Genomic DNA, 25462 nt, shown 5'->3' on the forward strand with positions numbered 1-25462 from the left:
TTGTGCGTCTGTTCAGAAGTACGCAGTTTATTTATCTATGTGCTGTTATGTTATGTTCTGGTTTTTGTTCTGGCAGAATATTATTGTTAGCTGTATATACTAACCAGACTGAGGAGGAAAATTACAGCTGAGCATTTGTGAAGAAATGATTTGTGTGATTTTAATTGTTTGTTTTTTGAAATTTACAGATCTCAGATGGCCAAATTTTAGGGGAAAAACCAGAGTGATTCGACTGAATTGTTTTGTGGTGTTTACTTGTTGCTTGTAGTTATTTATTGGTAGTGGATGGAAGTGGAGTTTAATCATTTTATATTTGGTTAATAGGTTACTACAGTCCATTGTATAATTACCTTAGACCGTGCTTATACCAGCTAGTTTTGATTATTTTTCTTTTCCCTAACAAGACTTTTGAGGTGCGACACTAGATGCAAGAATATTAAGATGGAATTAAAAAAAATAAAAATGCAAGGTCAATGAAGATTTAGAGTGTGGCTCGAGTTTCTCGACTGTAAGCAATAATCTTTCAGAAAGGGGATGAAGTGAATGCCTGTTATCCCATCTATAATGCTGGGAAGTGACTTGTACACAATTATGTCTTGTCCCTGACTGAAAATTTTACAGCACTATAAAGCGAGTTGGAGTGTATCAGGATGAGACATATTGGGTCGTAATTTGTACCAGGTGCGCACGCGCCCGTAGGGGCCAAACAAGCTCTGGGTTTTCGCATGCCAAGCGCAGGCGTGAAATCTCGGACCTTTCAATCTGTCGAATTTTCTTCACAGATCCAATGCATTGCCGGGAAAAGGGCATCGGCAGGCAGAGAGTCGGGCTATTTGCCCAACTTCCGCCCAGTGAATGCCCATGAAACTCTTACACCTGCTTTTACCAGCGTCAAAGTTAAAAAAACCATAAAAATAAAATGTTATCAATCATTCATACATTAAAAACCCTGTGCAATAAGCCCCTTTAAAGCATGTAACTTTATTTTTCAAAAAATTAAGTTTTTGTTTTCGATATTTAATTAAATGCCATTCTAATTAATTTTAAATATGTAATTTTTTTTATTTCTTTGAAGTGTAGATGTATTTCTTGGAGTATTCCCATTCGTTCTTATGGGGATTCTGTACATATGGAACCCCCATAAACCTGAACGGAGGTTCCTTCTTTTATTGATTAGGCTGGCCCACGTGATTCCAGGGGCTCTTGCAAACCACATGCGCCCCTCAGATACATGGGCCTCTAACCGCAGGTATCCGGAAAGGCTCAGGATCGTGAATCTCCCGTACCTCCCGGACTACCAGGTACAGGGGAATTTTATTTGCGGATTGGAGACATTTCCCCGCGGGAAATAGAAAGGTCTAGAATCTCCACTTTTTTTTAACCTGCTTAATGCCCACTTAACGCCCATTTAACCGCTGAAATGACATAACGCCCAGATATCGCCCATTTTGGCACAAAATGGAAACTGGCAGGCATTTTTAGGAGACTTATCACCGAGCGTTATTTTCCCAATGTGCTTAACGCCGAGAACAAATATTCCCGTCCGCCCATTTTTTTGGGTGGAATCAGCAGAATGGGCGATTTCAACGCCCATATTATCGCCCAGCGTAGCTTTCCTCATGGACTTAACGCCGAGATTCAATAATAACATCCAGCGTAAAGAGCATGTTTACCCAAACTAGCGGCCATGGAGATCGGCCACCGTCAATTTCACCACCTTGCACACATATCGCCCAGACTATCACCCGCTCAAAAAACCAAACACAAAAAGTGGAACTAACCGGGACGGATGCCAACAGTGTGGCATCTCACTCTTATGTGAGGAACTGATATCGGAAAGATTTGCCGGAAAGAGCGCTGATGTGAGTGACAACGCTGACACACTGCTGAGTGTGTGCAGCTCAGACATCAATGGTGCCCATCATCTTGGTGCCAGTTAAAGTTTATGTTGATTGATGTTAAGTTGTATTTAACCCTTTCACAGTAAGGAATCACCAGTGTGTAACCGTCCAGCTATCTGAGACAATGCGCAACAAGTTTATGTTCAATAACAAAAGTTTAATACCAACATTGGTCTGAAATCATAAGTAACACAGCCACTAACACCCAACTCCCGCCCACATCCCACTTTTTCCACCATTGACATAAATTACATGGTCAACATGTCCAGCAATACAGAATACAAAGGCAAAGCAGGAGCATGGTCCCCAGCCCCCATACATTGCAACAAATTGCATACACCCAGATGGAGATATAACACAGCCATCACCTGCGGACATGCACCTCAATTTCCTTCCCCCCTCCGCTTATTCTTGCCACCTCTATCCCTTCCCCTCCTCGTTCCATAGCGCCTGGCCGAGGAGCTCCTCAGGCAGTGCCTCATTGGATGGGATGAAGGCAGATGCATTGGTTGGACAGGTATGGGAGCGGGGGGTGCCAAAGCAGGATCTTCGTCCTTGCTCTCATCTGTTGTTCACAGTGGTGGTGCGGAACCGAGGGGTGAAGTGCCGCGCTCTGGGACCACTGGGAGAGCTGTGGCAGCAGTGTTCCTGCCTATCGCATCCAGGGCCTCCGCCATCCGCGGAATGTACTCAGTCATGGTGGTCAGGTGTCGGGATATGCCCCCCCAATGCTTTGATGAGCTGGTCATCAATGTCTACAGTCCTCCTGGACAATTGAATCATCTCTCCGCTGTCACGTTGCGCTCGTGGAACAGACCCGCCGCATCCATGAGGCCTCCGCGGGGTTAGCACCGTCCTGGGGACAAATGGGGTGCCCTGTGGAGAGGTGCTTGGGGCCGGCATCTCCAGAGTGGAGATGGGAATAACCGGAGGAGCAATAGATGGCCTTGGGGAGGAATGGGTTTTGGAGCTGGCGATGCAGGTTCTTCGAAGTCCGCACTCTCATCCGTTGAGAACAGACCCAGCGGATTGACGGGCGACAATCGGGGCTCCTCAGCACCAGATGTAGTAGGATCATCCGCCGACTCCTGCCCCGCGTCCCCACCTTCTGGCCTCTGTGCCTTTGCCTGGGGCCGCGCTGCTGGCTGAGCTGCAAGACACAAATGAGGTTGTTAGAGGAGAAGGGGGTGCTAGGGTGACAAGGTGAGCCCAGCGCTACACACAGCATATGCACGACAAAAGCACCACCGCTCTCAAAATCATCGCAGACATCACATTTCATGACCATCAATACATTGTGGATTGCAATGATTTTCATTAGGCCAGCATTATTTCTATGACACTTTTAGAAATCATCTATCATATATGATTGGTCGGATATGAGTTGGTGTGGCATCTATTGACTTTACATCACGCAATGATGTAAGCTTTACTCATGTGGCATCACTTCAGGGTCTGCAGATGTGTCCGTGGCTGCTTCTCCATGAGTGCTAACACTAGCTCCTCCATGTCAGTAATGTCGCTGGGGACTGGTGGCTCCCCACCCATTCGCCTCTGCATGGACCTCATCGTCGATAACTTCTTTAGTAAACGGTAACAGGACAACATGGAATGAGATCATTGCATGATATCATTGCTAGGTACTGTCACAGACACTGATACAACACACAACTGACAGATGATTATCATTCTTTACCTAAAGACATAAAACATTCTTGGTAAAAGTGCAAGACCTCACATCTGTTGATAGTCACTCATGACTGATACAAATCCAATTATATAAATACATAAGTACATGTAAATAAATGTAATACTTAATCTTGCGGATCCCACAAGGTCGTTCAATCGTTTGCGGTATTGGTTGCCCTCATGCACCTCGTTGGTTGCCAACGAGACGACCTCTGCTATCTCGGTCCATATCCTCTGGTAGGCCTTTGGGTTGGGCTTCCCACGCTCTCCCTGTGTCCAATCACCCCAGCGTAACTCGACTTCCTGCAGGAGGGAGGCATTTGCCTCGTCCGAGAACCTCCTGGCTCTTTTGCGGCCTCCAATGTGCTCCTCTCTCAGCTCACTGCTCTCTCCAGTGTCAGTCTCCACAGCGTGTTGTGATGCCTCCTCCTCTCCCTCTGTTATAGGGCAAATTCGGTCAAATATGTGACTCATAACAGCTACTTTTTGTTTGTCTACTTGCTGTGAAGCTCTAAAGTCTCCCTCCTTCCTCCCAAAGCAGCCACACTACACCCAGCCACGCCTTCAGTCCCTCTGAACTCCCTCTCTCTCTGTCTCCTCTTCTGCGCATGTCATGGTGACCCTTGACCTCCAGAATCGTGGGAATCGAGCGTTGCTATGCCATTGTTAAGGACGGCCAAACTTTACAGCAGAAGGTCAAAAAAAATTTACGCTACCGCCCATTTGATATCGCTTGCGGTAACCCCCATTTTCAAAAATGTAAACTAGGTGTTTTGAGAATGGGTGAGAAGCCGGCGATCTGAAAATCCTTTTTTACCGCCTAGGCTGGAAATAACGCCCATTTTTGGGTGAGAAGCTCAAAAGTAGAGGTTCTAACCCAAAGGATTTTCAAAAAGGCAAATAATATGTAGATTTTCTGTTTTTGCATAATTATGAAAATTTAGCAGAAACATAGAAATCTTTCTCAATGCTTACATTAGTCTGGGCAACAATGCACCATGATGTCTCACAGTATCTTGAATACATTGTTTCTGAGTGAACAGCCTCACAATGTACTTCTACAATTTACTGGAGACTCCAAACACTGAGGCCATTTCCTCTTGAAATAAAGAAGGGACATGATTTAAAAAAAAGCTTCACCAGCTGGAGTTGATCACTGAAAGTAAATGCTTCTCAAAATGAAATGAAATGTTTGTTGATTTTTCCAAACAGATTTTCATGCCCATTTTCCAAATGCCTGAGTTGTCTGGTGCTCTACCCCAAAACTTGTTGGCAGTTTCCACCAATGGAGAATCTGATTTTAGGGGCTAGATTCTGCCAGCGCTTAGAGTGCTGGTTCGGAGGAGGGGCTACTGTCAAAATCTAAAAGATTGACTGCGGGGCGGGATTCCGGGAATCCCAAGGGCCAGGTCCGCCTGCACTTTAGAGACCCGGCAGTAAGCGGCGGGTGAGTCAATTCAATTCGTTAAGAGGGTGTTTAAAGGTACTTAAACAGCAGTTTACCATCTACATAGCATCTTTCCAGCTTTTTGATGACTTTCATGGTCTCGGGGATCACATCAGGTAAGTAAGTTGGGTTTTCAATGACTCTCCATTGCTCTGAATAGGTGACAGCTTCAAAAGTGGTAAAAAAGCTACCATTTCTCAGCTGTTCACTTTCCAATGTTAAATGCTAGAGCATTCAGGGTTTGTAACACACTTTTGAGCTTTAGGAAGATTTCAAGTGTGTGAAGTAAACTCTCTATCCACTGCCGATTCCTTGGAGCAACCTCTCTTGCCATTGACAGATCGCTTCTGTCAACTCAACTGCAGCTGCTATCTATTCCATCAGCATCGGTGCCCTTGAACAAACCTCACTTTGCTCCCCAGAATCCCACCACAATCAGCCCGAGCACCAACATCACCAGGCACACCATCATCACCAGACACATCAGCAGCACCAACCTTCTCCGCAATCATCTGATGCTGCACAGAACACAGGGCATCAGCACCTGACCACATTGCTGCCTGGGAGGCCAGGGATGGTCTCGCCATGGCCAGATTTACTTAAGAACATAAGAATATGAGAACATAAGAAATAGGAGCAGGAGTAGGATGCCTAGCCCCTCGAGCCTGCTCCACCATTTAATAAGATCATGGCTGATCTGATCATGCAGTCGGTTCCACTTCCCTGCCTGCTCCCATAACACTTTATTCCCTTATTGTTCAAAAATCTGTCTATCTCCGCCTTAAATATATTCAATGACCCAGCCTTCACAGCTCTCTGGGGCAGAGAATTCCATAGGTGTACAACCCATTGAGAGAAGAAATTCCTCCTCATCTCAGTTTTAAATGGGAGGCCCCTTATTCTGAGACTATGTCCCGTAGTTTTAGTTTCCCCTATGAGTGGAAATATCCCCTCTGCATCCACCTTGTCGAGCCTCCCTCATTATCTTATATATTTCGATAAGATCACCTCTCATTCTTCGGAACGCCAATGACTATAGGCCCAACCTACTCAACCTATCTTCATAAGTCAACTCAGTGAACCTTCTCTGAACGGCCTCCAATGCAAGTATATCAATCCTTAAATACGGAGAACAAAACTGTATGCAGTACTCCAGGTGTGGCCGCACCAATACCCTGCACAGTTGTAGCAATACTTCACTGCTTTTATACTCTATCCCCCTTGCAATAAAGGCCAACATTCAATTTGCCTTCTTGATTACTTGCTGTACCTGCATACTAACTTTTTGTGTTTTATGCACAAGGACCCCCAGGTCCCTCTGTCCTGCAGCACTTTGCAATTTTTCTCCGTGTAAATTATAATTTGCTATTCTATTTTTTATGCCAAAGTGGATAACATCACACTTTCCCACATTATACTCTATCTGCCAAATGTTTGCCCACTCACTTAGCCTGTCTATATTCCTTTGCAGATTTGCTTTCCCACCCATCTTCGTATCATCAACAGACTTGGCTACATTACACTCGGCCCCTTCATCCAAGTAATTAATATAGATTGTAAATAATTGAGGCCCCAGCACCAATCCCTGCGGCACCCCAGTAGCTACTGTTTGCCAACTGGAAAATTACCCATTTATCCCGACTCTCTGTTTTCTGTTAGTTAGCCAATCCTCTATCCATGCTAATATATTACCCCCAACCCCATGAACTTTCATCTTGTGCAGTAACCTTTTATGTGGTACCTTCTGGAATGCCTTCTGGAAATCCAAATACATCACATCCACTGGTTCCCCCTTAAATACCCTGCTCGTTACATCCTCAAAGAACTCCAGCAAATTTGTCAAACATGATTTCCCTTTCATAAAACTATGCTGACTCTGCTTGATTGAATTATGCTTTTCCAAATGTCCCACTACTGCTTCCTTAATAATGGACATGAGCATTTTCCCAATGTCAGGTGCTAGGCTAACTGGTTGACAGTTTCCTGCTTTTTGTCTGCTTCCTTTATTAAATAGGGGTGTTACATTTACGGTTTGCCAATCTGCTGGGACCGCCCCAGAATTCAGGGAATTTTGCTAGATTACAACCAATTACAACTTCAGTTGACGCTGTACATCCTGGCTGCCACATGATGCACCAAGTTGGCACCACCCCACACCACCACCATAACGCATCCGTGCAACGCCCAAGCTATTCCTTTCATACTCATTACCATTGCGAATGGTGCTCATGTCTCACCATTCACTACAACTCACTAAGCCACTTCCAAAGGTCACACAAATTGTCCATGAAGGCAAAGGGCTCTATTTTCAGTTGTCTATAGCCTCACTTAGCGGCCAGACGGGGCATTAATTTGTGTGTTAGAGCTTAGCGACCGGGCGTGCAGCTTTTAGCGTCCCGACGGAAAATTCATTAGCGGCTCACCAGGGCTACAAACTATTAGCACCTGGCTGCCGACAATCATGCCAATCATAACGTATTCCTGGTGCAACGCGCATGCTTGTGCCTCGGTCGGCAAATTCGGTGCGGGCGCCTCATTAAGCTCCTGCCAAGAACAACGTCTAGAAAAACAGTCAGTACAGGCTTGCCGAGTTATTAACTGGTGGCTACTTAAAGGGATGAGGAAGCGTTTCCCTCGGAGGTCACAGTCAGTACAACATTTACACACAGCACGGTGCAAGAGCCTCCGAGTTAGCAGCGGCAGACAGACATTACAGTAAAGGTTGAAAACAAGTGATTTTGAAAACTTTAATAGATGCATTACTGTGCTGCACCTTTAAGACTCGGCTTTTCCCAGGATCTGATTCGGAGTTCCGCGCATACGCAATGGGTCTGCAAAATGTACTGCCCAAACTTTTGTTATCGTCCCCCCAACTCTGGTGTGCAACAGCAAATTTATCAACCCCGTCAGCTTTGAGTGAATCTGATGAATTTCTGGGCGGGAGGTGCAAACTTTTTCAAGGTTCTAAAAGTACCACTCCGCCTAGATTAAGGCCGCAACAGAGGCACGACGAAATTTCTCCCCCAATGTGTTCAAAACAAAGACTTCAATGTTTAACAACACATTAGCAGAAACTCTATATGAACATTGGCTAAAAGACACAAGTGCCTATCCTTGTGTGTTGTTAGTTGGTATGATTAGACAAGGATAAGGGTGAGTGTGAGCAGTTGCTAGTGAGATGGGGATGCGATAATGTAGGTAGAGAGAGCGGGATGGGTGGAGGTGCAAGGTAAGTTGGTGTGAGAAAGGATGTGCAGGAGTAGGCTGGGGAAGACAGAGTGATGGGGCTGTGATGAGTGGCACAGGGGGATGAGGTTGAATGTGGCTGCACAGTAACATTTCGTGATCTACTGAGAAAATTGAAATGTTTAAGCCGGTCCAGGCAGCGGGCAGTCGAGGGGGTCGTTCAGCCCGACTGCCTGCCTCTCTTCCGTGCTTACATCCAAGCCAGGGTGTCCTTAGAGATGGAGCACGCGGCCTTCCGCGAGAGGTGGGCGCCGGAGGGACTGGAGTGCATTATCACTCCCGGCAACCAAATTTTAATTTGATTTTATATGTTTTAAAGTTTAATTTGTTTTTTATTGCCGGGTTTTAGTGTCCCCCTCCCCTTTTATAGGGGGCACTTGTAAAATTTAGGATTAGTGCCCAAAAAAACCCAAAAAAGAAACACAAAAAAAACCACAAAAAAAGAAAACAAACAAAAAAAAAGGCCCTTAAAAATGTTTGGAGTGTCCCCAGATCAGGGGGCACTTGATTTAACTGTTTAATTTTGTTTTGCAAAAAGAGTTGTCAGTGTTTGGAGCAGCTCAGTGCTGCAGAACACTGACAGCACCACTGTCAAAATCACTGTGGCCATGGTCCCTTTAAGGAAACCGGCTGATGATGCGTCATCAAATGATGTCATCAGACCAGTTTCCTTTTAATTGGCCGGGAACCTTGCAAGGTGGGCGTAACAAGCCCAATCAGGGCAAAATCTCTTCTCCAGAGTACAATGGAACCAGGAGCAGGGTTGCAGTCCGCCATGTATCTCAGCCGCATTTAGCCCGCCTCGGTAGGCGAAATCGCAGACTAGATGTGGACTAGCCCCGGTGAATCCAGAGTTGGTTTAAATTGACACAATGCTTAATTCAGAACATAATTATTTGGCTAGTGATTAGTCCTGTTGAGGCTGTATCGTTTATTGCTGCAGTTGAGCTAATGGACTGGTTGGTGCTGTTTCTTAATACAATCCTGGACATAAAGTACCTCATCTGAAAATATTTTTATTGGTCCCTATTTTACTGGGGGGGGGTTCAGGAATATTCACCATTGCTCTATTGTTTATGGTTGTACAATTCATTAAAAAAAACAACTCTAGTTTTATGTGGCTCTAAAAGGGAATGTTCGAGAGGCGATTTGCTATAATGCAATGTCATTTTAATTAGTTTGCATTCCAGTATTAAAGAAAATGTTTCTTAATGGATTCAGGCATGTAAACAAATAAACTGTGATTAAAATTATTTTCTGCATTGCTTCATAAACTATGGTTGTTCATCATCATAGACAGTCCCTCGAAATCGAGGAAGATTTGCTTCCACTCCAGAAGTGATTTCTCAGGTGACTGTACAGACCAATGCGGGAATTACAGTCTGTGTCACAGGTGTGACAGACAATGGTTGAAGGAAAGGGTGGGTGAGACTGGTTTGCCGCACGCTCCTTCCGTTGCCTGCGTTTGTTTTCTGCATGCTCTCGGCGACGGGACTCGAGGTGCTCAGCGCCCTCCCGGATGCTTTTCCTTCACTTAGGGCGGTCTTTGGCCAGGGACTCCCAGGTGTCAGTGGGGATGTTGCACTTTATCAAGAGGCTTTGAGGGTGACCTTGAAATGTTTCCTCTGCCCACCTGGGGATTGCCTGCCGTGTAGGAGCTCCGAGTAGAGCGCTTGGTTTGGGAGTCTCGTGTCAGGCATGCGGACGATGTGGCCTGCCCAACGGAGCTGGTCGTGTGTGGTCAGTGCTTCGATGCCCCGGATGTTGGTCTGATTGAGAACACTGACGTTGGTGTGTCTATCCTCCCCGGGGATTTGCAGGATCTTGCATCTTGCGGAGACATCGTTGGTGGTATTTCTCCAGCGATTTGATGTGTCTACTATGTATGGTCCATGTCTCTGAGCCATACAGGAGGGTGGATATCATTACAACCCTGTAGACCATGAGCTTGGTGCCAAATTTGAGGGCCTGGTCTTCGCATACTCTCTTCCTCAGATGACCGAAAACTGCGCTGGCACACTGGAGGCGGTGTTGGACCTTGTCGTCGATGTCTGCCCTTGCTGGTAGTAGGCTCCTGAAGTATGGAAAGTGGTCCACGTTGTCCAAGGCCGCGTCATGGATTTTGATGACCGGGGGCAGTGCGGTGTGGCGGGGTTAGGTTGGTGGAGGACCTTTGTCTTACGGATGTTTGGTGTAAGGCCTATGCTTTCGTATGCCTCAGTGAAGATTTTGATGATGGCTTGGAGTTCAGCCTTTGAATGTTTGCAGACACAAGTGTCATCCACGTACTGTAGTTCGATGACAGATGATGGGATGGTCTTGGAAGTATCCTGGAAGCAATGAAGGTTGAACAGGTTCCCATTGGTTCAGTAGTTTAGTTCCACTCCAGCGGGGAGTTTGTTGAGCGTGAGATGGAGCGTTGCAGCAAGGAAGATTGAGAAGAGGGTTGGCGCGATGATGCAGCCCTGCTTGACCCCGGTCTGGACGTGGATTGCGTCTGTGGTAGATCCGTTGGTCAGGATCACAGCTTGCATGTTGTCATGGAGCAGGCGGAGGATGGCGACAAACTTTTGGGGGCAGCCGAAATGGAGGAGGATGCTCCATAGTCCTTCGTGGTTAACAGTGTCAAAGCCCTTTGTGATGTCAAAGAAGACCAGTACAAGGGTTGGTGCTGTTCCCTGCATTTCTCTTGCAGTTGTCATAGGGTGAAAATCATGTTTGTTGTACCCCGTAGTGGACGGAATCCGCACTGTGGCTCTGGGAGGAGCTTCTCAGCCATAAGGAGAAGGCGATTGAGGAGGATTTTAGCGATGACTTTCCCAGTGGCAACAGGGAGATTTCTCTGTACTTGCCACAGTTGGACTTGTCCCCTTTTTTAAAGATGGTCATGATTACGGCATCTCCAGGCATGCACTCCTCCTTCCAGATGAGAGAGATGAGGTCATGCATTCGTGCCAATAGTGCCTCTCCGCCATGTGTTATGCTCCTCCTGCACAATGTAGGAAGTCACACGACTATGTGTGCGGGAAGTGCATCCGCCTGCAGATCCTGACGGACCGCATTGCGGAACTGGAGCTGCGGGTGGATTCACTCTGGAGCAACCATGATGCTGAGAATGATGTGAATAGCACATTGAGTTGGTCTTACCGCAGGTAAAGGGTCCACAGCCAGATAGGAAATGGAAGACCAACAGGAAGAGCAGTGCAAGGAAGGTAGTGCAGGGATCCCCTACGGTCATCCTCCTCCTAAACAGATAAACCTCTGAGTACTGTTGAGGGGGATGTCTCATCAGGGGAGAGCAGCAGCAGCCAAGTTCATAGCACGTGGCTGGCTCTGTTGCATAGGAGGGCAGTAAAAAGAGTGGGAGAGCGATAGTGATAGGGGACTCAATTGTAAGGGGAATAGATAGGCGTTTCTACGGCCATAACTGAGACTCCAGGATGGTATGTTGCCTCCCTGGTGCAAGGGTCAAGGATGTCTCGGAGCGGGTGCAGAACATTCTGAAAAGGGAGGGTGAACTGCCAGTTGTCGTGGTGCACATTGGTACCAACAATATAGGTAAAAAACAGGATGAGGTCCTACGAGACGAATTTAGGGAGCAAGGAGCTAAATTTAAAAAGTAGGACCTCAAAAGTAGTAATCTCAGGATTGCTACCAGTGCCACGTGCTAGTCAGAGTAGGAATCGCAGGATAACTCAAATGAATACGTGGCTTGAGCAGTGGTGCAGAAGGGAGGGATTCAAATTCCTGGGGCATTGGAACCGGTTCTGGCGGAGGTGGGACCAGTACAAACCGGACGGTATGCACCTGGGCAGGACCGGAACCAATGTCCTCGGTGGAGTGTTTGCTAGTGCTGTTGGGGAGGAGTTAAACTAATATGGCAAGGGGATGGGAACCTATGCAGGGAGACAGGGAAATCAAATGCAGTCAGAAGCAAAAGATAGAAAGGAGAATATTAAAAGTGGAGGGCAGAGAAACCCAAGGCAAAAAACAAAAAGGGTCACGTTACACCAAAATTCTAAAGTGGCAAAGTGTGTTAAAAAGACAAGCCTGAAGGTTCTGTGCCTCAATGCAAGGAGTATTCGGAATAAGGTGTACGAATTAACTGCGCAGATAGCAGTTAATGGGTATGATGTAATTGGCATCACGGAGACATGGCTCCAGGGTGACCAAGGCTGGGAACTCAACATCAAAGGGTATTCAGCATTTAGGAAGGATAGACAGAAAGGAAAAAGAGGCTGGATGGCATTACTGGTTAAAGAGGAAATTAATGCGATTGTAAGGAGGGACATTAGCCTGGATGATATGGAGTCGGTATGGGTGGAGCTGCGGAATTCCAAAGGGCAGAAAACACTTGTGGGAGTTGTGTACAGACCACCAAACAGTCGTAGTGAGATTATGTAGGGGAGGACGAAAACCCCCTCATTTTACCCAGAAAGAAAAGGGCTGTGGGATCAGTCTGTGCTGTGAATTGAAACCGATGGAAGGAAAACTTTGGGACACAAATGGAGACCCCCCCCAGTGTTTGGACTCATAGGAAAGGGAATTTAATTTGGAACCATCTACCAGAAAGTTTGAAATCCTAAAGTGCACATGGAAGAAACTACAAACTTTAATCGAATTTGGGATTTTTTAAAAGGTCTGCAAGAAAAGGGGTGGAGTCAATATCAAAAGGGCCAGTTTGGACATTGGAACTAATCAAATTGTCTTGGAACTGTATACCCTCGAAACTTGTCCCTTGAAAACATTAGCATTTAAACAATGCCACATACATATTCCAACACCTTTTTCATCAGGCATAGAAATATCTGGCTCAGGCCAGACTAGCACAATGGCTACAGGAGGCCAATGCAATCAACACCCACTCAAACCTTGAGTAGGTTAAGATCATTGGGAAAAAAACCTAAAAACCTCAAACTGCTGCATTTTTCAAAATCAAAAGTCCACCAATGAGAAGAATCGACTTCAGCAGGAGAGGCGGACTGGATAATCTGGCTATAAAAAAGGGGTTTCTAACGTAGTGAAAAAGAAGAAGTGATGATTTTCCCTGCCCTCGTGATTCAACAACCATAACCACAAGCCTCTCGACACTGAAGGAAAACCAGTGTCCGAAGACACCGAAGATAGAAGAAACAAACCACCAGACTGCGGAAGGCACAGTAGAGTATAACCTCCGGTCCCCAGAACTCCCAACTCAGTTAGGCCAGGAAAGGTGGGAGGTTGGGCATTGTACTGCTAAACTGGTGTAAAGATTTTCGTTAGGTCCGTTTTAGTGGGATTTAGGGGGATTGTTTTGTTGGTGTATTGCTGTTTGTTGAGTTACACTTTGTCAAATAAATTGGAAGCCTAAAGTTCCTCTTGGAATCACCTTGTCTCAGTTCTATTGTATTACATCTCCTGATCGTGAGTCTTATGTCAGAACCGTGTAAGGGAAGCTAGGAGCGCCTCGAAAATGCTCAACTGTGTGTCACAGGCTAGGGAAGAAGGGGTTAGGAGTGTTTGACACTCACAGGTGCCTCACAGGCTAGGCATAAGCTGTGGGGATGCACGAGTCTCAAAACCCCCTTCATAAGCTGTGGACACAGTCTCTCCAGGGGTGCTCTTGCAGCACTCAGGGTACCTCACAGGCCAGGCATAAGCTGTGAGGGCAGAAGCCCAGAGAGAGACACCCAAGGCACAACAACAACCCTGTGAAAACCCCTTACAGAACATGGTGACCGCGGCAGGACTTAAGCAAACAGGAGATGTTAATATAACAGATGAGGTGATAAGAGAGGAAACTAAAATGGAGGAGAGAATTTCCTCATACATTTTTGGCAAGGTGAACCTCACCAAACCTTGGGTGCAAGCCCTCACTCAGGCAGGGCGCCCAGTGGATGCTGCTGCTCAGTGGACAGCAGGGAAGGACCACAACCACAGGGTGGAAAAGGCCATCTGGCTTATCTGCCTCACCCGCCAAGTCCGAAAGCTCGGCCAGCGGGTGAAGGACTTGGAACAGAGTCTTCAGAAATCAGAGGAGCTCTCTGCTATCCGGGCTGTGGTTGGGGACACCTGCAGGCCGAATTAGCTGAGGAGCAGCAAAGGAACCGGCAGTTGGAGAAGACCTTCCGAAATAGCCGGGACTATCTTCAGTGTCAGGTCACTGAGGCCAAGGGTAGTGAGGGGTCCCTCCGGGAACAGAACTCTTGGTACACCCAGAAAATTTGGGAACTGGAGAATAAATTAAAAGACATACAGACAGCCTATAAAGTGGCCAGTCGCAGTGAGTTTGCAGATCATGGTCCCTGCCAGGAGAGGATTAAAACTCTCACCCACGCTCTATCCCAAGCAAAGGGGATGGTCGCCCTGATAGGACCCAGAGGGTCCACAGGGGACAAAGGAGAGTATTGGGGGGTAGGGGAGAATCCAAAGGCAAGAGACGCCCAACCACCTCCTGAGGCACCGGTGGTTTGTCCGGTGGGGTACCAGGAGGAGCGGGGCACGCAGGTAGTAGCATACCCAGGGCTGGGGGCAGGACCAATGTGTCCCATTTGGCAGCAGGGATGTGAGGCTCCAGCCGAGGGTCAGTTAAGGGCTGGATCAGGTGACCAGGCACTGTCTGCTGCACCGGGTATGGTGGGACAGCCGGAGGTAGAGGGACCAGCGCAGAAAGATCCTGAACCAGGGCGGATGTGCCCGGTCAGGCAGCGCAAGTACGGTTCTCCACAGGGAGGTGGCCAAGGTCGGGGAGCGCTGGAGAGCGACTTTATTATTCCCCATGGAGTTCAATCACTCAGGGCCATGGTGGCCCATTTGGCCAAACTCACTCGCAGTGGGGACCCGTCTATCCACTTCATGGAGGTGATGCAGGCAGGGGAAATTAATGGGTGCGACGAGGAAGAGACAGCCAAGCTGCTGTTCTTCTCTCTGGACAGCAAATTGTACCAGGCCCTACCGACAGAATGCCGGAGGGGACAGCGGACATTTACTGAGGTCCAGAGGGCCATCCTTGAGGCTATGGGCTTCGATGACGGCAGTCCTTTCGAACGGGTCGAAAGGACAAGGCAGCTCGCTGGGGAAATCCCGCAGGCGTTTGCGGACAGGCTGTGGGTGGTATACCACGCAGCCTGTGGGGAGCTCCTCGACCGGGCAAATCTTTCCGCGGTACAGACTGGCCGCTGGCTGAGGATGCTGGTGGCAAACTGCTTGCCCCGGCTCAAGGCCAGGGCAGAACTGTGGTTCGATTCCTGGGACTCCAACCTCACCGAGGAAGCAGTGGTCAGGCAACTGGCACTGGTCCAACGGAATGGAGGAGGGGAGGAGGAGAAAACCTACAAAGGTCGGGTAAATGAAGTAAAACCCAACTCGATTCCCAAAAGGGAATGGCACCAGGAGGGTGGCCGCTCGCCTGATAAGGAGGGAGTGTGCTACGGGTGCGGGAGAGCTGGGCATTTTAAAAGGGATTGCAGGAGCCCAGGAAAGAGATATGGGGGGAGAAGTCCTTCAGGAGCCGCCCAGAGTGGAGGAAGTGGAGGGAGCTCCTCACCATCCTTGACCAGATAGTAGCTGCAGTGAGGACAGCACTGGAGGGGACTGTGAAGGTAGCCACAGCAACAGGCATGGAAGCACCAGCAACCCTGCCAGTACAGAGGCCGTGACTAGCCCAGACCCAGCCTGCATACCTGTGCCCACTAGAATATGACCCCTGGGGACGACCCTGGGTCAAGATGGAGGTTGAGGGTGTATTGGGTACCTACCTTTTGGACACTGGTGCTTCCAGCACGATAGTCCATTCGGAGGACCCCGCAACCTCACCTCTATCAAACGGGGTGCCGTATCAACTAGTTGGATTCACAGGTAATGAGAAGGCTGGGTTTTTCTCAGTCCCGCTCGCAGTTCGTTTAGGAGCACTCCAAACACAATGGAAGTGCGTCCTGATGAACTGGGAGCAGGTGGGAAAAGGGATTTTGGGGGCTGATTTTATCATCGCTCGCCAGATCCTAGTAGACTTGAGGAATCACTGTCTATGGGGCATAGTGGGCACGGGAGCAGAGGGAGAAGTCATGGTTATTGATAAGAAACAGGGAAAAGGGACTCTGTGTACAATGAAGCCAAAAGGGGGTTACGACCTGGAGGTTCTGGTCGGTAACACCCCAGCCGAGTACTGGGCCTATGTGCAAGCAAATCTTGCAGCATTTGCCACCCATAAACACGACTGTGGGAGAGTCACAGGAGTGGAGGTTAGAATAGATGGGGATCCCATGTCCCGCCCGCAAAAGCAATATGGCTTTCCCAGAGAGGCAGAAGCAGACTTGGAGACAGCTTTAAGCTCGCTTGTCGAGCAGGGTGTTTTGAGACCCATAGCCACCCATGTCAACTCCCCGCTTTGGCCGGTTAGGAAACCGGATAATTCTTGGAGGGCTACGGTGGATTATAGGGTGCTCAATAAAAACATCCCAGCTTGTGCCCCCACAGTAGCGGCGGTTGCGGATCTGATAGGGGAAATCCCTGCATCCGCAACCACGTTCACAGTGTTGGACATATCCAACGGGTTCTGGTCTATCCCTGTACGGAGGGAAGACCAGTACAAGTTTGCCTTCACCTTCCGGGAACAGCAGTATACATGGAGTTGCCTCCCACAGGGCTTTCATAATAGTCCCAGCATCTTTCACCAATCCATGGCGAACTGCTTAAAAGGCTTCAGCTGGTCCAGTATGTGGACGACCTGTTGTTGTTCACAGACAGCAGTGAGGAACACGGTCCACTGCTGGCCGAACTGCTGGTCTTACTGAAGGAAGGGGGTTTTAAAGTTAACCCCAAGAAAGCCCAGATAGGTCTAGGAGAGGTAAAATTCCTGGGCCTGACGATAAGGGCAGGAGAAAGGGCCATTGATGAGGCTAGAAGAAAGGCAGTGCAGGAACTCCCTGTCCCTAGGAATGTGTCGGGGGTAAGGTCTTTCCAGGGAATCACTGGCTACTGTAGGGACTTCATCGAGGACTATGCAGCCACTGCCGCCCCTCTGCTCAGACTCCTACATAAGGGGGTCGAGTGGGAATGGGACGAGGGCTGTGAGGCAGCATTTGTCCGTCTTAAGAGAGACCTGCAGGTAGCACCAGCCCTAGGGGCAATTGATGGGGGGGAGGAATTCTTCCTGGAGGTGGCAGCCAGTGGTGACAGCTTAAGTGCAGTGTTGCTCCAGGAGCGAAACGGTCAGCTGAGACCAGTGGTGTACTCCTCCAGGGTCCTCACGGAGGTAGAAAAGGGATACTCCAATTGTGAGAGGCACTTGCTTGCCACCCACTGGGCAGTAAAGAGAGCTCAGATCTTTACCGGAATATCCCCCATTACACTCCTCACCCATCATACCCCGACGCAGATGCTGTTGGACGGGAGGATTAAGGACGGGACAGTGAGCAGTGCTAGAATCACTCGCTGGAACCTCCTCCTCTCCCAAATGACTTTAAAGGTCAAGAGCCTCTGCGAGCCCAAGCTCGCAGCAAATTTAATCTATCCAGGGCAGCCGCATCGATGCTCTGTGGAGGGAGTATGGGACATTAACTTTGGATTTCGGGCAGGGATACACCCCACAGGCCGCGAGATCTACGTTGATGGCTCCAGTTCAGTGTCCGCGGGTACAAGACTCACGGGCTGCGGAGCTTGGGATCCCAAGGCAGGAATTGCCTTGGCTCTTAAACTCCCATGCACCCTGAGCGCCCAGCAGGCGGAACTCTCGGCGGTGATGTATGTGGTCACACACCCCGAGGAATTCCCTATCCCATACACGATTTGCTTGGACAGCATGTTCACTTGCAATTCATGTACAGAGTATCTGGCGATTTGGTCATGCCGGGGGTACACCTCTGCGGATGGGAAGCCCCTTGTGACCAAACCCCTGCTAGAAAAGATCGTGGCTGCAGTGGGAGAAACCGGGGATGTATATATCCATAAGGTAAAGGCCCACTCCAAAACTGAGCCACGGGGGGAAGGTAACCAGCAGGCAGACCTGCTAGCAAGGGAAGGTGCTCGCACAGGTCGCTCATGGGACCCATATGAGGCAGGCAGGATAGCAGCAGCAAGAAGCAAGCCAGGGACACAAGGGAGCGTAGGGGCGGCTGCGGCCCCGGACCTTAAAGTAGTCCAGATGCAGGATCCGATCCTGAAGGCTGCCTTGGCTGCTATCAAAAGGGGGGAAAAGGCGGAGGGCCCATACAGTGCTGCAGATATTGCTGTGAGGGAAGGCATGTTGTTTAAAGGGGACAAATGGGTAGTGCCGCCACAACACCGGAGGGAATTCCTTCAGCTGGCCCATGAGGGTCCAGGTGCGGGACACCCTGGGCCGAAATCTACCTGGCAACGGGTAGAAAAGGCAGGGTGGTGGCCAGACCTCCGGGAAGACGTCCGCAACTTCTGTGCGGGCTGTCTGGTTTGCGCTGCAAACAATCCAGACCCTCAGAAAAGGAAGGCGTCTATGGGACACGTCAGGCGCGTAGAGGGACCATGGCAGTCGATCCAGATCGACTACATCGGACCCCTACCGGCCGCCCAGGGAGGTTATAAATACTGTCTCATCCTGGTGGATGTGTTTTCCAAGTGGGTGGAAGCCTTCCCTTGCCGAACAGCTACCGCAGTGGGGACTGCAAAAATCTTAGTGAGGGAGGTGTTCTCTCGGTGGGGTCTACCTCAAATCGTGGAGTCCGACCGAGGAAGCCACTTCACCGGCCAGGTGATGCAGGCCACCCTAAAGGTGCTGGGGATAAGAGCCAAATGGCATGTCGCCGACAACCCTCAGTCCTCAGGCACCGTAGAACGCCTGAACCGGACCCTAAAGGAAAGGTTGCGCAAGGAGACGGGAGACTCATCGAACAAGTGGGTGGAGGTCTTACCGTTGGTCCTCATGGGAATCCGGGCCAGTCAGTCTTGTTGTTCTCTAGCACTCTGTACTCTAGCAGCTAGGTTTAACGTGTGTTATATTGTCCATGTACCGGCGCTCTGTGTTTCAGAGGAAGCCAAGACACCCAAATGTGTAAATCAACATTAATATGTCTTGCATAACAATGTGTACAATTCAAAGAAACCAATGCTTGCATTTCACATGAATCCCCACAAGAGTCTTATTTATTATATAGGAGTGTCAAGATGGCAGATGGGATTGCAGCTCCCGAGGGAGCTCTCCCCGAACAAACCTTCCTCTGGCCATCTGCTGCCATCCTTCACCTCTGTCTCCTTCAATCTCCACCTCCCGCCAGCCCGCCACCACTGATTAACCTCCGCCGGCCCTAACAATGGGTGCACTTCGACCCCCCTAAATATTTTCCAATCCCTAAAAACCGTGCTGCAAGGGCCCACTGCCCATCCCCCATCACCCAATCTTGACTTACCTTCCACATCGACCTCCCTGCTGCCAAGCCCTTCTAACTGGACTCTCACTTCTTGCTCCCCACTGGCCGACTCAGCTGCTCCAACCGATCCCCAGCAATCTCAACGCCGGTGAGCCTCCAACCAGCTCCAGCTGCAGGTTTAGGCCCTACCTTCACTTCTCGCCCTCATGCACGAGCCTTCCTCCCTTCGGGCCTTCACTCCACTGCCGATGTTCAGGCCTTCCTCCTTCCGGCGACGTTCGAGCCTTCCTCCCACAGGCGATATTCGGGCCTTCACTCCACTGGCAATGTTTGGGCCTTCCTCCCACCGGCGATATTCGGGCCTTCACTCCACCGGCAACGTTCGAGCCTTCCTCCTTCCGGCGACGTTCGGGCCTTCCTTCCACCGGCGACGTTCGGGCCTTCCTCCTTCCGGCGACGTTCGGGCCTTCCTCCCACCGGCGACGTTCCGGCCTTCCTCCCACCGGCGACGTTTGGGCCTTCCTCCCACCGGTGACGTTCGGGCCTTCCTCCCTCCGGCGACGTTCGGGCCTTCCTCCCACTGGTGACGTTCGGGCCTTCCTCCCACCGGCGACGTTCGGGCCTTCCTCCCATCGGCGACGTTCGGGCCTTCCTCCCTCCGGCGACGTTCGGGCCTTCCTCCTTCCGGTGACGTTCGGGCCTTCCTCCCTCCGCCGACGTTCGGGCCTTCCTCCCTCCGCCGACGTTCGGGCCTTCCTCCTTCCGGTGACGTTCGGGCCTTCCTCCTTCCGGTGACGTTCGGGCCTTCCTCCCACTGGCGACGTTCCGGCCTTCCTCCCACCGGCGACGTTCGGGCCTTCCTCCTTCCGGTGACGTTCGGGCCTTCCTCCCACTGGCGACGTTCGGGCCTTCCTCCCATCGGCGACGTTCGGGCCTTCCTTCCACCGGCGACGTTCGGGCCTTCCTCCCATCGGCGACATTGGGACCTCCCACCGACCGCTGGCCCCACTCAACGACGGAGTTTCTGTTGAGCTTGTGGTGCACACAATATGGTTGTTAACCTATAATTGGTTACCGTTGTGCTGATAGAACCTTTTCTGCGCCAGTGCTGAATTAGTCTACAGCTCTCACCAACCTGGAGAACACTATTGGATTGAAGCTGCTATGGAGGTTTGGAATAGAACATCCTGTTCTGCTAATAAATGTGAACGGTACAGATCTAAAAACAGTCAGCAAACTGGGATACTGAATTTGATTCCCATGCAGGAATACTCCCGTGGCTTTGAATAAGTGAAGAGGTTATTGTATTGTCTTCAATAACATTTGGATTCAGGACAGTTGTTACCAGCACAGCAGAGAAGTAATAATCTTATCATCCAGGGTGTCTCTGTAGAACACAGTTATGCATATCTTAAAAGGCATTATGTGCCAGTCTGTCTCTGTCAGTAGCATTGCTTAGCCCCTGCTCTCATTGATCATGCTGCCATCTCAGATTCCTTCTGAAATAAAGAACTAATGGATAAATGCACAGATAGAAATTAGCAGAAGCTAGAATTCTGTTAGATTCTCTGAGCTCTCATAAACTCAACCCTGCATTTCTTGAAATAAACTTTTGCAAGGATGATTAAATTATAGGGATAGAAAGAAGATATTCTTTATTATTAGTTCCCTGTCTCCTTTTTTTCTGAGAGTTTTGATGCTGCTCATTTTATTTTAAATACAATTGATCCAGGAAGGGGAAAGTAGACTGTCATGTATCTTACATTATTATATATAACTGTATCCTAACATGCTATACATGACTGTAATAAGATATGACCTGTAACCACCAGCATACCTTACCACCATGGGTGCACTTGCAAGAGACAGGTATATAAGGACAGGTCTCAGGCAAGTGCAGCATTCCAGAGCTGTGAAATAAAGGTGCAGGTCCAGAGTGACCTTGACTTCACTACATGCCTCGTGTGAATCTGTAATAAGGGGACAGGACTTTAAAGTGGCGACGGGTTACGGGATGACAGAATCCACAGAATGGCGAACAACGGATCAGATGAAAAGTACAGTGTGGGAGACAATTGGGAGGACTTTATAGAATGGTTACAAAGCTTTGCTGGAACCTAAGACTGGTTAGGCGATGATAAGGCAGACAAGAGAAGAGCCCATCTCTTGACCAGCTGTGGCTCGAAAACATACACTTTAATGAAGGATCATTTGGCACCCGAGAAACCAGCAAGCAAGTCGTTTGAAGAATTGAGCACACTGGTAAGAGACCACCTGAAGCCAGCGAGCAGCCTACGCATGGCCAGACACAGGTTCTACAACTACAGACGTTGTGTGGGCCAGAGCATACCCGACTTCGTGGCGGAACTTCAGAGGTTGGTTAGTTTATGTGAGTTCTCTGATGAACTGAGGAGAGAAATGCTGAGAGACTTTTTCATTGAAGGAATAGGCCACGCAGGCATATTCTGAAAGCTCATAGAGACCAAGAACCTGACCTTAGAAGCAGCAGCACTGGTTGCACAGACATTCTTGGCAGGGGAAGAAGAAACGAGGTTGATTTACAATGCAGGTACGACAACTAACAAAATATCGGAAGAAGTTGTTCACAGCACTAAACAAGCTGCTACCCCCACACACAGACAAAACCGGGAGAACAGGCTCTCGACAGCAGGCAGAATCCATCAAGGGCCACAGGAATGGCCGTTCACACCTCATCAACCCACAATGCGAGCAAACAACTATAAACTGAGAGAAGCTCAAGAGAGATCAGCCAGACGCAGCTCATTCTTTGGGAACACTTTGAAAAATGGAACAGGTCTGTGCTGGAGGTGTGGGGTTGGGCACTTGTCAAGGGGATGTCGATTTCAGCAGGCTGTTTTCAGAAATTGTGAATATACAGGGCATTTGGCCCGCATGTGCAAAAAAACGGCAGCTCGGCTGGTATACGAATCGGATGGGTCGGAAAGCGGACCAGAAGATGATGGGGACAGTACCCGGGACACCAATGTACAGTGGGTCAACACGATCAATGGTCGCTGCTCCTGCAGCAGGACTCCTCCTATAATGATGAGGGTCCTACTCAACGGGATATCTGTCAACATGGAGCTGGATACGGGAACGAGTCAATCTCTCATGGGCGCTCAACAATTTGAACAACTGTGGCTGCATAAAAGAGACAGACCAAAACTCACAAGGGTCAACACCAAACTAAGGACCGATACCAAAGAAATCGTACCAGTCCTCGGCAGCACCATGCTCTCTGTCACACACAAAGGGATGGTGAACCGACTTCCACTGTCCCCGGAGACCCCCCAGCACTGCTGGGGAGTAGCTGGCTGGCAAAACTAAACTGGAAATGGGATGATGCCATGTCATTAGAGGAACGGACCTCCTGCTCAACAGTTATAAAGCGATTTGAACACCTCTTTCAGCCAGGTGTGGGCACTTTCAAAGGGGCCAAAGTCAAAATCTACATCACACAGGATGCTAGACCGGTCCATCACAAGGCCAGAGCTGTACCCTTTGTGATGAGGGAAAAGATTGAACACGAACTAGACAGGCTTCTGCGGGAAGGCATTATATCACCTGTGGAATTTAGCGACTGGGCAAGTCCCATCGTCCCAGTCATGAAGCCTGATGGATCCGTACGAATCTGTGGGGACTACAAATCTACCAGAAACAGAGTCTCCCTACAGGACCAGTACCCGCTGCCCAGAGCGGAGGACTTATTTGCTACATTGGCTGGAGGTAAACTTTTCTCAAAACTAGACCTCACATCTGCGTATATGACGCAAGAATTGACCGAGGAATCCAAGCTACTCACCACCATCAACACACATCGAGGCCTTTTCATGTACAATCGATGCCCATTCGGCATCAGGTCGGCAGCTGCCATATTCCAGCGCAATATGGAGAGTCTGCTCAAGTCCATCCCGGGGACGGTTGTATTTCAAGATGACATACTTATCACGGGCAGGGACACCGACTCCCATCTCCGTAATTTGGAGGAAGTACTAAAGCGATTGGATCAGGTAGGCATACGAGTTAAGAAATCCAAGTGCCTGTTTCTCGTACCCGAGGTTGAATTTTTGGCCAGAAGGATTGCCGCTGATGGAATCCGCGCAACAGAGTCCAAAACAGAAGCAATTCGCCTGGCATCCAGGCCCCAGAATGTCTCAGAACTGCACGCCTTTCTCAGGCTACTCAATTACTTTGGGAACTTTATGCAGAACTTAAGCACGCTGCTGGAGCCTCTCCATGTGCTACTCAGGAAGGGGTGCGATTGGTTTTGGGGGGACACCCAGGAACGCGCCTTCAATAAGACACGCAACCTTCTGTGTTCCAACAGTGTTTTGACTCTCTTTGACCCAGGTAAAAAGCTAGTTCTCACATGCGATGCGTCAGCGTATGGGGTCGGGTGTGTTTTGCAACATGTCAATAGTGCGGGCAAATTACAACCCATAGCTTATGCCTCCAGGGCACTTTCGCGGGCGGAGCGCGGGTACGGAATGGTAGAGAAGAAGACGCTCGCGTGCATGTACGGTGTCAAAAAGATGCACCAATACCTTTTCGGGGCCAAGTTCGCGTTAGAAACCGACCACAAGCCCCTCACGTCCCTCCTATCGGAGAGCAAGGCAATAAACGCCAACGCCTCGGCGCAAATTCAACGGTGGGCACTCATGCTGGCGTTCTACAACTATGCCATAAGGCACAGACCAGGCACAGACAACTGTGCCGACGCGCTCAGCAGGCTACCCCTGGCGACCACGGAAGGGTCTGACGAACAGGACTGTGAGATAGTCATGGCAATCAATGCCTTTGAGCCCACATGTTCACCCATGACGGCTCACCAAATCAGAGCCTGGACGGCCAGCAACCTCACGTTATCCTTAGTAAAAAGATGTGTCCTAACCAGTGACTGGGCAGAGGCTCGCGATGCCTGCCCCAAGGAATTAAAACCCTTTCACAGGCGCATGCATGAGCTATCACTACAAGCAGACTGCCTGATGTGGGGCAGCCAAGTAGTCATGCCTCTGTGAGGCAGAGAGGCATTTGTCCGGGAGCTCCACTGCGAGCACCCGGGGATTGTTCTCATGAAGGCCATAGCCAGATCCCACGTCTGGTGGCCTGGTATTGACGCGGACTTGGAACTCTGCGTCCGGAGGTGCACCATTTGTGTCCAACTCAGCAATGCCCCCAGGGAGGCTCCACTGAGCCCCTGGCCCTGGCCTACCAAACTGTGGTCGTGGGTGCACGTAGACTATGCGGGTCCATTCATGGGCAAAATGTTCCTCGTAGTTGTAGGTGCATTTTCAAAGTGGATCGAATGCACCATTTTGAGCATAATCTCCACCACTGTGGAGAGCCTCGCAACCATGTTTGCAACGCATGGAATCCCTGATATATTGGTCAGTGACAATGGTCCGTGCTTCACCAGCGTAGAATTCCAAGACTTTATAATTGACCACGGCATAAATCATGTCAAGACGGCACCGTTCAAGCCGGCCTCCAACGGCCAGGCGGAGAGAGCAGTGCAAATCATTAAACAAAGCATGCTTAAAATCCAAGGTCCCACGCTGCAGGGTCATCTGTCGCGACTGCTGCTGGCATACAGATCTCATCCGCACTCATTGACTGGGATCCTCCCAGCGCAACTGTTGATTAAAAGGACTTTAAAAACAAGGCTCTCATTAATCCTCCCAGACATGCACGAAATCGTTGAGGCAAAGCGCCGTAAGCTGTGAGTAACATGAAAGAAATTCGATGGGGAGATGGAATGAGATAGGGGACAAAGTGTTTGTACTAAACTATGGCAGGGGTCCCAAATGGCTTGCAGGGACAGTAACAGGCAAGGAAGTTAA

The sequence above is a fragment of the Pristiophorus japonicus genome, chromosome 4, assembly GCF_044704955.1.
Source record: "Pristiophorus japonicus isolate sPriJap1 chromosome 4, sPriJap1.hap1, whole genome shotgun sequence".
In the NCBI taxonomy this organism is placed as follows: domain Eukaryota; kingdom Metazoa; phylum Chordata; class Chondrichthyes; family Pristiophoridae; genus Pristiophorus; species Pristiophorus japonicus.